Source organism: Triticum aestivum, chromosome 6B (assembly GCF_018294505.1).
Source record: "Triticum aestivum cultivar Chinese Spring chromosome 6B, IWGSC CS RefSeq v2.1, whole genome shotgun sequence".
Classification (NCBI taxonomy): domain Eukaryota; kingdom Viridiplantae; phylum Streptophyta; class Magnoliopsida; order Poales; family Poaceae; genus Triticum; species Triticum aestivum.
In genome coordinates, this window is record NC_057810.1 from 461,964,799 (window position 1) to 461,978,140 (window position 13,342).

The window sequence follows — 13,342 nt, forward strand, 5'->3', positions numbered from 1 at the left end:
TTGCTCTCCCTCTTATTGATCAAATCATTGATGCTACGGCGGGTTGTGAGCATTTGAGTTTTTTGGATGCTTATTCTGGTTATCATCAGATCAAGATGGTAGTTAAGGACTAGGAAAAGATAGCTTTCATTACTCCCTTTGGAGCCTTCTGCTATGTATCTATGCCTTTTGGGCTCAAGAGTGCCGAAGTGACTTATCAGCGATGTGTGCAGAATTATCTTCACAATTAGATTGAGCGCAATGTTCTTGCTTATGTGGACGACATTGTGGTAAAATCCAGAGAGAAGGAAACTTTGATAGATGATTTGAAGGAAACCTTTGATAATCTTCGGGTCTACAAGATGATGCTTAACCCGGCCAACTGCATTTTTGGTGTGCCAGCAGGCAAGATTTTGGGTTTTCTGGTTTCTAACAGAGGCGTTGAGGCTAACCCGGAGAAGATCAAGGCCATCACCTCTCTGGCAAAGCCGGCGTGTATCAATGATGTTCAGCGTCTTGAGGGTCGTATTGCTGCCTTAAGCTGGTTCATAAGCCGGCTGGGTAAGAAGGCCATACCACTGAATCAGATGATGAAGAAAATAGATAACTTCGTCTGGAATGATGCTGCTAATGACGCGTTTGAGGATTTGAAGAGGCAACTAGTTGAGCCGCCAGTCCTTGCTACTCCTATTGATAAAGAGCCATTATTGTTATATGTGGCCGCTAACACCCGTGCCATCATTGTAGCCATCATGGTGGAACGTAAGGTGGCTGGCAAGAAATATCCAGTTCAACGGCCGGTTTACTATATCAGTGAATTGCTTATTGAGTCCAAGCAGAGATATCCACATTGGCAGAAGCTCGTTTATGGGTTGTTCATTGCCAGCCGAAAGCTTAAGCAATATTTTCTGGGTCATCCTATCACTGTGGTCAGTTCTTCTCCGTTAGGAGATATTATTCAAAACAGAGAAGCCACAAGACGAGTAGCCAAGTGGGCCATTGAACCTGGGCCTCATGGTTTGAAGTATGTGCCTCGTACTTCTATCAAGTCTCAAGCATTGGTGGATTTCATCAACGATTGGACAGAGCTGCAGATGCCAGAAGAGAAGCCGGATAACACATATTGGACTATTCACTTTGATGGGTCCAGGCAGTTGGAAGGCTCGAGGCAGGAGTTGTCTTAGCTTCCCCTCGAGGTGACAAGTTTTGTTATGTTCTAAGGTTGATGTCTCACTATACTAACAATGCAGCTGAGTACGAAGCCTTTCTCCATGGTCTTCGGATGGCTAAGGAGATGAACTTAAGCTGAGTGAGATGTTTCGGCGACTCAGGCTTGGTGGCTCAACAAGTCTGAGACACATGGGATTCTAAGGATCCACTCATGGCGGCTTATCACCATGAAGTTGATGTTATTGCTGGGTGCTTCAAGGGTTACCAAGTGGAGCACATTGATCGTAGGAAAAATGAGGCGGCTGATGCTTTAAGCCGGTTGGGATCTCAATGTAAGCCGGTGCCACCTAATACTTTCTTGGATATCCTGCATAACCCTTCTGTCAAGTTTTCTACAGAGGAGGATTTAGTTGTTCCTGACCCCGAGGCACAATTGGTGGTGGCTCTTCACGCTATCCCAGATTGGACAGTGCCATATTTGGCTTATATGACCCGGGGAGAGTTGCCTGAGAATAAAACTTTAGCCAGGCAGATAACCTGGCGGTCTAAGTCAATGACAATTGCCAATGGCGAGTTACACCATCGCAGTGTCACTGGGGCGTTTCACCGTTGCGTCTCTCCACAGGAAGGTTGTGAGATTATTCTTGAGCTTCATGAAGGAGATTTTGGTCATCATGTCGGTTGAAAGTCCCTTGTGGTCAAAGCTTTTTGTCATGGGTTTTATTGGCTGACGACTTACGTTGATGCAGAGGATTTGGTCAGTAAATGTTGATGGTTGTCAGAAATTTTCACAACAAGCTCATGTGTCGGGTCATGAATTGAGGATGATTCCAATTACTTGGTCGTTTGCAGTCTGGGGGCTTGATATGGTTGGGCCTTTCAAAAGGTACAAGGATAAAAAGACCCACCTCTTAGTGGCGGTTGACAAATTCACAAAGTGGGTTGAAGCAGAGCCGGTCAGTAAGTGTGATGCGGCAACAGCGGTTCAATTCATTAAAAAGGTGATTTTTTGCTTTAGCTTCCCCACAGCATCATAACTGATAATGGCACCAATCTGTCCAAGGGTGCTATGAAAGAGTTTTCTAAACATGAGCATATTAGACTTGATGTTTCGTCAGTAGCTCATCCTCAGCCCAATGGCCAAGCCGAAAGAGCCAATCAACAAATTCTGAGAGGCGTCAAGCCCCGGCTTACAGTTCCTTTGCAATGGATGTCGGGTTGTTGGATGGAGGAGTTACCTTCTGTGATATGGAGTATCAATACTACCCCCAACAGATCTATGGGTCACACGCCTTTCTTCATGGTTTACGGAGCAAAGGCGGTTCTCCCTAGTGACATCAGTCATGACTCTCCTCGCGTGGTGGCTTACGTTGAAGCTAATAATGAACAAGCACGTCAGGAGGCACTTGACCTGTTAGATGAGAAATAAGATCTTGCGGCGGCCTGTTCAGCGATTTATCAACAAGACCTCCGACGTCACCATAGCAGCCGGGTTAAGTCTAGAACCTTTCAGGAAGGTGACTTGGTGCTCCGGCTCATCCAGGATCAAGCTGATATGCACAAGTTATCCCCACCTTGGGAAGGACCCTTTGTGGTCAGCAAGAACTTGAACAACGGGTCATACTACCTTATCGATATTCGAGAGCACAAGGACTCACGTAAGTCGGAGGAGGAGACCCGCCGGCCGTCGAATATTGCTCATCTTCGGCCTTACTACACATGAGCCGCCAGCTCTTATAATGTACATATTTTTGATAATGTATATATTATGATGATTATAATAAAGCAGGGTCTCTGTTGTTTCATCTTCAACACTCGTGCGTCTTCGTCATCATAATTCAAAAGACCAAATGGGGGTGGGTCGTGTTCGAACCATCGCTATTAACTCCTTTTAGCCGTCTTCCTGGTCGTATTCGAACCATAGCCGCAAACATTTTGATCACTTGGGGCTTGGTCGTATTCGAATCACAGCTATAACCCCTCGTGGTCCGACTCATGATCGTATTCAAATCATAGACGTTAAAAACTTAGACCAAATGGGGGCTGATCATATTCGAATCATGCTATTAACCCCTTTTCATCGGCTTCCTAGTCGTATTCGAACCATAGCCGTAAACACTTAGATCACTTGGGGGCTGGATTGTATTCGAAACACAGCTATTAACCCCTCGTGGTCCGGCTCATGATCTTATTTGAATCATAGCTGTTAAACACTTGGGTCACTGGGGGGCTTCCTGATCGTATTCGAATCATAGCTGTCGGTACCCCTTTGATCAGCACAATGCCAAAAACCATTAGGGGGTTTCCTGGTCGTATTCGAATCATAGCTATTAACCCTTTTGGTCCGGCTTACTGGTCGTATTCGAACCATAGCCTCGCTTTTTTGACATTTCGCTTGATTTTTTTAAATTTCTCTGGTTCTTCTTGACACTATCTTGCCTTTTGGTTCAAAGTAATTCCGGCCATGCAGCCTTTACTTTCACAGCTCATATTTGAAGCTTACCCATGGTGTCTATTACCCGGCTTAATAAAGAGGCGGCAAGCCGCCTATATATGATGATATCCATCACTTGGACATATTGGCTTCTAAAAGCTTTGGGTGCTCACCCTTACTGCACAAGGTGTCATAAACTGGCAGTGCAGGTCTACATCTCAAGTATGATATCATTGTTATGTTTCAATTAAGGTTCAAACAACCTTATCCATAACTGCTTTAAGCATCAGTAGTTGCACACGAGATATTATGACCCGCCCTGCGGTAAACCGCCAAGGGATCTTTTGATTTACTTGTGTGCAGGATGAAATTGAAATTTTTTCATACCACTCAAAAGTAAGTATCAAGTGGCAGGTTAACAGTGTTAAGCATGAAACATGCACAATGGAACGGCAGAGCAAAAGTTATTTCTACCATATTACATGACTCCCGGAGTCCAAAGGGTTAGTTGTTTTTCAGAAGATCACACAATATGACCCGCCCCAGCGGATCAATCTTCTTGATGGCCTGATGCTTCCGGGTGATCCCTCACCGATTCTTCGTCCCGTTCTACCTCCTGGAAGGTTGGTGATGACCAGTCAATGCCACTCAAAGCTTGGAATTCAGCCTCATCATCAATAAGCTTGGACGGGTCAACTTCAGGAGCGAAAGTGTGCTTATGGATTGGGGGGATAAGGGCCTTCACTTTGTAGGACGGAGTTGGAATCTTCTGATTTTGCAAATCATAAGCCGGTTGATACTTGGCGAGATCTGTCTTGCTGGCAATTAGACTGGCTAGAGGACGTATGTTCTTCACGCAAGTGGTAAAGTCTTTCTTGTCAAACACAGTGCCGTCCTCCTTAAAGCTTGGGTACCCGGTGGAGATGCCGGCCGTGTCTAGTTCTGGTAACCATGCCTTGGCATGGCTTAAAGCAGTCACATCCCCGGCTCTTGCACATGATCGCTTCATCTAACTGAATCTCTTAGGCAGAACGGACAACTTCCTTAACAAATCAACCAGGAGAAACTATGGCCAGGGCACGCTAAGCACCGGTGTAAAGCTGCTCCACTAGTGTGTAAACCGCCTTCAGCTTCACAAGCATGTTTTGGTTGAGGTTGCTACTCCGAGGACCTGCATAATAATCAAAGACGGGTTAAGAGCAGACCATTTCATCAAGAAAGATGTTCAAATTTGATGGTCGTAAGGCGAATTACCAAAATAGCAGAAACCATCTGAGACACCTGGCGTTTAAAGCCGGTGAGTTCAGTTATCGCTTCTTGGAGAGCCGCCTCCGCCTTCTCAGCTCGTTGTGTCAAAGCCAGTTTTTCTTCAGCCCAGGCACACTTTTCAGCTTCAAAGCCGGTTTTCAGCTTTTCTGCCTCACCCACGCTGAATTCGAACTTTGAATTCGCCTTCTGGGTCTCAGCCTCTTGCAGCTCCATACGAGTCTTCAAATCAGACAGCTCTGATTCAAGTTGAGCAGTGGTGGTCTGTTCATACACCAGATCAAAATCATTATGCACGGCTAGTTCAACATATTAAGTCCCAAGCCTTTTGCAAGCAACAACACTTGGCACTTGGGGGCTAATGTCTGTCGAAAACTTTATTCATGTGGCGGCTTATGTAAATAAGTCCCAAGCACTTTGCGAGCAAGAGTACTTGGCACTTGGGGGCTAATGCATATTACTCAGTTTTTACGATCTGTTTATACTACAAACAGCCAAAGCCGGCTCACAAGAACTACACGAGTCTTCACTATTTTCAATAGTACGAAGGACCGGCTCATTCATGCAGATTAAACTGGCCCTTGGGGGCTACGAGTTCAGTGCTATTCAAGACATCTATTTTAGACCGGAAGTCTTAAAAGCCGGATTTTGAAAGGATTCTTTCATAGGTTATTATTTCATGTTCATGGTGATCAAGTCTACAGCATATTCAAAATTCATCATGAGCAGTAGACTTGGGGGCTGGCAGGATATGCATAACTTAAAGAATGGAAGAGGGCATACCTCAAATTTCTGGTGCATCTGCTTTACCATGTCAACTTCAAGATCGCGACTGCTGTGAACTTGACTGACAAAGCCTGAGTATATTTCACCAATGCTCAGTTGAGCATAATTGGCAACATCAAATCGCTCCTTGTGCTACTCCAAGTGTTCTTCCTTGGTAGAATGCTTAGCTAAAAGAGTAGGCCTCCCGGCTCTCTACAGCTGGTGCCCGTGATCACCATGTCATCATATTGATGGTCAACCATCTTCACTGGGCTGGAAGTTTCAGGATTCAAATGATCATCATCGGTTTGCTCCACAGGAGGGTCAGAAGTCGATGGCGGGTCATTGAGAACCGGCTCCGATGGTGGAGGAACTGAGGCTTCAGGTACCGCCGTTTGTTGCTCCGGTACGGTAACTTTTGGATGTTTGACCAGTTTATTCACCCTCGCATTTTTAGTGGGCTTGGCTTTTCCTTTGCATAAGTCATAAGAGGTTAGTATAAGTATCAAAAAAGCATAATGAGAGAACGAGTAATTGTTATTACCCGGGAACAGTCTTGAAAGCCGGCATATTGGACTGAATTGAATCGTCGGAAGAGGAATGAGACGTTTCTTGGTAATTTGAGTCGGAAGAATTGAGCGGTTGACGAGTGAGACCCGCCAAAGGATAAGAAAAGTTTAAGTTAGGGGTGACCTCATTTCCATGCTTTCTCGGTGTGTTCGGTAAGCCGGAGGAGATCTCAACATCCTTGCTCGTCCGAGTCTATCTCCAACTCTCGTGCTGCTGTTGCTTCAAAATAAAGTGAGGATCCACATGAGCTAAGGGGTGTGAAAATCTTACTTTCTGAGTTACTCTTTGGATTTTTTTTCTTGGCAAAGGCTCGGAGTCGGAGGAAATGATAGTTACCTCTTCTTCCACTCCCTGGCTCGTTCCCGTGTCATCCTGATGATAGCCAGTGTCAATAAGATGGTTGAAAAAAGAGATAAGAGAATCAAGGGCTACCTCTGACTCAGAAGTGTCCTCCAGTTGAAGCAATTCATTAGCATTGGGCTTCTTTCCCCTCTTCTTCGTGGTGGCTCTGCTGGGGGCTTTCTTGGCCTTTCTAGCTCTTTTTGCAGCCTCATGGTCATATTCTTGCTTCCAGAAGTCATCATCAGCCTATGAAAAATCATCAAGGTTTAATTAAGACAAAATACTAAAGATGAAAGCAAAATAGCTAGTTCGCGGCTTACTTCTGGTGCCGGGTTAGATGCGCAGAAAGGGCTTAGGCCCACTTTGCAGCAATCAGTTGGGCTCTCATTCAAGAGAGATTTTGTCATCTCATTGATAGTGTCATCAGTTAACTCCTCAAAGCTATGGTCCAGTGGATCCATTGTGCTACCGGTGTAGGTGCACATTAAGCCAAAGTGGCAGCTCAAAGGGATAATCCGCCAAGCAACCCAGTATCGCACCAAGTCAATGCCAGTTAAGTCGTTCCCCAGCAGAGCCTTGACCTTGGTGATTGTAGGGGCGAGTTTCTTGCGATCAGCAGCTGATAGCTTGTCAGCGAGAGGATGGTTTGATTCAAGGCGCAGGGCACGAAAGCCGGGCAGTCCGTTCTCACCAGCCGGAGAAGTGTCCTGGCGGTAGAACCATGTCTGGTTCTAGTCCTTTGGATGACTCGGTGATTGTGCATAAGGGAAAATTGCGTCTCTTCGTCGTTGGATTGAGATCCCACCAAGTTCCAAACTAGGTCCATTGGAGAACTCGTTCTGGCGGTTCAAGTAAAAATACTCTCGGAATAATTCAAAAGTGGGCTCCTCTTGAAGGTAATCTTCGCAGAACACTTGGAAATTGCAGATATTTGACACGGAATTGGGTCCGATGTCTTGTGGATGAAGGTTGAAGAAGTGCAGAACATCGCGGAAGAACTTAGAGTCGGGCGGTGAGAAGCCCCGGTTCATATGATCAGTAAAGACAATAACTTCGCCTTCCTTTGGCTGCGGTTTTTCTTCTTCCGGCTTGGGGGCAAGGTAAGACATGACAGACTTCTCCGGCAAATAACCGGTTTTCACAAAGTCTTGAAGGGTGTTCTCCATGATGATGGAGCGAACCCAGTTACAGGAAGTGGTTGTTTTTGGCAGCATTATGAAGAAGGAAGCCTAAAAGAAAAAAATTGTCGGTTCAAATTTAAGCCGGAAGGAAAGTGTTACAATACATATTCAGAATGGGGACTTAAAAAGGGGCCTAATGGTATATGACTAATTACAATAGGTTATATAAGCCGCCATGAGCAGTTTGATGTCTATCAAAACAAGAATTTATTGAGCATTGACCTTAACTACAGCTGGTGATATGAGCCGCCATGACTAGGTGGATCTATCAAGATGTAGTTTTTTGGCTAAGTACCACACAAACAAGTTTCAAAGATTGCAATTATTATTTTGGATCAGCAGCAATTCAGAAAAATGAAATAAATGAAGACCTAAAAAACTAGTACATATGAGTTCATATGCTCTAATCTTCAAGGAAAAGGATCTGCTGGTATTGAAGGCAGAGGCAAAACTACTACCGCATAAGTTCTGTGCTGTTTTCATATCAAAGAGGGCCATAGTGTAGGCACTAAGGAAGAACTTTGAAGAACACGAAGAACAGCCAAACCCTAATGCGATCTGAGGTGTTGGAATAGGAGCACTTACAGATGCAGATTCAACTATGGTGGAGCACCGGCGAACTCTGGTCCGACGCAGGTTGATGCAGCGGCCAGGGACGAGGAGGACGAGGTGCTTCGCAGCGGCGGTGGAGCTCGAGCGGCAGAGAGTCGCGAGAGGAAGAAGATGATGGAAAGGGGGAGAATGAGGAAAGACTGGTCATGGCTATTTACAAGGAGGTAGCTGATAAGTGGGCGTGAAAAACGAGGAGGCCAAAACGTGGTTATCCAGCTGCCCAGGCGCCTCGATTCTCGAGACGGTTATTAAGGTAAAGATCTATTGAGATATGTTGGATGTTGTGTGAATTAAATGACAGGTGACGTTATGGCGGGTTATCCCAAATTCATAAGATGACGTCATGGTGGGTTATGAATTCCCGAACAAATGAAGAAGGGAAGATTTTTTCTAAAGTGTTGAAGATTGACATGAACCAGTTCAAATCAATCTAGCGCCTAATGTTAGCGATTCATCATATGAAGCCCACGACAATATTGAAGATGGCGGTTCGAGATAAGGGCCCAAGGCCCAAGGGCAACTTTAGGCCCATAGAAATAAACCGCCTTATGTAAGACTTGTATTGTAAGGCAATAACAGATAGTCACCAAGCCGGACACGTTGTCTATGAGCTGGCCGGGACTCTGAGAGCCGCTGCGCGTCAACCTGTGTATATAAAGGGATGACCCGGCGGCGGTTCAGGGCAAGAAACAACAAATCGAAAGCTAGGTCAAGCGGATTCACTCCCTGGTAATCGAGACATAAGCAATACCACCTCAAACTGGATTAGGCCTTTACCTTCACCGCACGGGGCCGAACCAGTATAAACTCCCATGTCCTTTGTCCCATTTTAACCCCTTTAAGCTACCTAGTTGTGATGGCCCCACGATTAAGTCCTTTTGCTAGGACATCTGCTGTGACCTTTCCACGACAAGATTCTCATCAAAAATTTGATTATTTCCAAACAAATGTCTCAAAGCATTGTCACTATTGTAAAGAATCTCATCTATCACCGGGTTTTCACGATTCATTCAGTAATGACCAATAATTTCCCTAGCTTCCCATACTATGTGATCAAACTCATCCTTAAGAACTTGGGTAGCTATCTCTTTAGCTTTAGGATCTTTTATCACGGGTAGCTCATAAAACAATCTTTGCAAAGTAGGATGAGTACAGATAAATCTATGTTCAAATTCCAGATCTAGTGCTGAAGTAGATTCCGCATAAGTTTTAGTCATTTTAAGTATGGGAACATCATTGAGAGGCAAATTGCCTACACAGTTGAAAAATTCTTGTATATGTTCTTTTCCCATAAAATTCCCTTGCCCCAAAACAAAAGTTTTAACATCCAGATTTCCTGAACGTCCAATTTTAGGAGTCAGGACATCATCAGTTTCTACCATACCAAAGTCACTCATGGTGATGAGTTTAGGCATACAAAAGATCGGGGGGAAGAAGGTCGAATAAAAAGGAAAATATTTTCGAAAATCGTTTTAGAAGTAGGGGAGAGGAAAACGAGAGGCAAATGGTGAATAATGTAATTCAAGAGATGAGAGTTTTATGATGGGTACATGGTAGGCTTGACGTAGATCCCCCCAACATTGGCGCCAGAAATTCTTCCTACTACTTCTTGAGCTTGCGTTGGTTTTTTCCTTGAAGAGGAAAGGGATATGCAGCACAGTAGAGATAAGTATTTCCCTTAGTTAAGAACCAAGGTATCAATCCAGTAGGAGGAACGCACAAGTCCCCAATAGATGCACCTACACAAACAATCAAACACTTGCACCCAACGCGATAAAGGGTTTGTCAATCCCTTCACAGTTACTTGCAAAGGTGAGATCTGATAGAGATAAGTAGAACTAAACAAAAGATAAAATATTTTTGGGTTTTTTGGTTTATAGATATGAAAATAAAAGGTTGCAAAATAGTAGATCAGAAACTAATATGATGGAAAATAGAAGATCGAAAACTAATATAATGGAAAATAGACCCGGGGGCCATAAGTTTCACTAGAGGCTTCTCTCATGAAGGCAAATAATATGGTGAGTGAACAAATTACTGTCGAGCAATTGATAGAAAAGCGCAAAGTTATGACAATATCCAAGGCAATGATTATGAAATATAGGCATCACGTCCGTGTCAAGTAGACTGACTCCTGGCTGCATCTACTACTATTACTCCACACATCGACCACTATCTAGCATGCATCTAGAGTATTAAGTTCATAAAGAATGGAGTAACGCCTTAAGTAAGATGACATGATGTAGAGGAATAACCTCAAGTAATTTGATGAATACACCATCTTTTTATCCTCGATGACAACAATGCAATATGTGTCTCGCTAACCCTACTTTGTCACTGGATGAAATCTTGCAAGATTGAACCCCAAGCTAAGCACCTCTCCCATTGCAAGAAAAACCAATCTAGTTAGCCAAACCAAACCGATGATTCAAAGATAAATACAAAGACATCAAATCATGCATATAAGAATTCAGAGAAGATTCAAATAATATTCGTAGATAAGCTAATCATAAATCCGCAATTCATTGGATCTCGACAAACACACCGCAAAAGAAGATTACATCGGATAGATCTCCAAGAACATCGAGGAGAACATGGTATTGAGAATCGAAGATAGAGAAGAAGCCATCAAGCTACTAGCTATGGACCCGTAGGTCTGAGGTAAACTGCTCAAACTTCATCGGAAGGGCAATAGAGTTGATGTAGATGCCCTATGTGATCGAATCCCCCTCCGATAGGATGCCAGAAAAGACCCCAAGATGGGATCTCATGGGAACAAAAGGTTGCGGTGGTGGAAAAGTGTATTCGTGGATGCTTTTGAGGGTTTTGGGATATATGTGAATATATAGGAGGAAGAGCTAGGTTAGGGGGTCACCGAGGGGCCGACTGTTGGGGAACGCAGTAATTTCAAAAAAAAATCCTACGATCACACAAGATCTATCTATGTGATGCATAGCAACTAGAGGGGAGAGTGTGTCCACGTACCCTCATAGACCGAAAGCGGAAGCGTTGAGTGACGCGGTTGATGTAGTCGAACGTCTTCGCGATCCAACCGATCAAGTACCGAACGCATGGCACCTCCACGATCTACACACGTTCAGCTCGGTGACGTCCCTCGAACTCTAGATCTAGCTGAGGCCGAGGGAGAGTTCCGTCAGGACGATGGTGTGATAACGGTGATGATGAAGTTACCGGCGCAGGGCTTCGCCTAAGCACTACGACAATATGACCGAGGTGGAAAACTGTGGAGGGGGGCACCGCACACGGCTAAAGATCAACTTGTCTGTCTATGGGGTGCCCCCCTCTCCCGTATATAAAGGAGGAGATGAGGGGGCCGGCCAAGGGGGGGAGTCCTACTCCAAGTAGGAGTAGGTTACCCCCTTTCCTAGTCCAACTACGGCCTATTAATGGCCCATTATGGTCCATGAATAGTAGGGCCCGTGATTGGCCAAATGATTATATGCCCCATAGAAGGCCCATGGATCCTATGGCCCGTAAAAGTCCCATGGATCGTACGGCCCGTAGAAGGCCCATGGATCATATGGCCCATAGAAGGCCCGTGGATCCTACGGCCCGTATAGAAGGCCAATTGATCCTACGGCCCGTAGAAGGCCCATGGATCATACGGCCCGCAGGAGGCCCATGGTTACAACAGTCCGTGCGTTTCCATGATTATTGTGGCCTAGTTACCAAAAATAGGTTATTGTGGCCACTAGAAAACACAGAAAAAGAACTGCAGTGACTACAAGAAAACAACTAAACAAGACAATAAGGAAATAAATGAGCAAGCAATTATCGCTAGCCTATTATTGCTATTACACATATTACATCCACTAGGCATAAAAGTTCGCCACCAATGCAAATATAGGGAACAAAGCAACATATTACATGCACCAGCCGTCAAAATTGGCCACCAGTGCAAATAAACACGGCAGCAAAACAAGAGCATAACTGAAACAAATTTAGAAGAGCTCAAGAAATGTTATCCTGAGTATCCACCATGCTGGCAATAGGCTTAGCAAGCTTACTAGCTTTGTCCTGTTTGGTGCTAAAATCCTCCAACGCTTGTTGTTGCACCAGAAAGTATGCATCTGAATGCTCCAGGGACTTCTGCAGTCCTTCCGCTTCTTGTCGCAGCATAGCTGATCGATGTCTTTCAGCTTGTAGTTGAGACTCAAGAAACTGAAATGATTCAGACAGTGAGTTTAAGCTTGTGCAGGCGGTAGTAGCCAGTAACTCGAACACTAAACCAAGACAGGACTTTGGGGTTGTCTCACTGTCTGCAAGATAGTCTTCCTTAGTTGTTTTATCAGCTTTGTTGGAGACCAACAAGGATGTCTCACTATCCTGAACCCTATCTGCATTACTTCCTTTACCATTGCTTAATAAGGCACTCTTCCCCAATATTCTGTCAGCATTCTAAAAGAAGAAACAAGTAGACACATAACAGGTTTAGCTTGTACTAGTATGTGAAACTCATTTCGGTGAACCAGTTCATTAGTAAGGTGGACAGGATTAAACTACCAAGTCTTCTATTGCCATGTACTAGTACATAATAAAAGCATCAAACAAACATATATCTATGTCCTATGGTCACTGCATTGTCTTGCCAAATCAAAATAGAGACACCGTTCAAATCATATCAGTTCAAGACAAAGAAGTAGTGAAAGAATATATTGTTGGAAATATGCCCTAGAGGAAATAATAAAATGATTATTATTATATTTCCTTGTTCATGATAATTGTCTATTGTTCATGCTATAATTGTATTAACCGAAAACCGTGATACAGGTGTGCATACATAGACCATAACATGTCCCTAGTGAGCCTCTAGTTGACTAGCTCGTTGAGCAACAGATGGTCATGGTTTCCTAACTATGGACATTGGATGTCATTGATAACGGGATCACATCATTAGGAGAATGATGTGATGGACAAGACCCAATCCTAAGCACAGCACACGATCGTGTAGTTTGTTTGCTAAAGCTTTTCTAATGTCAAGTATCAGTTCCTTAGACCATGA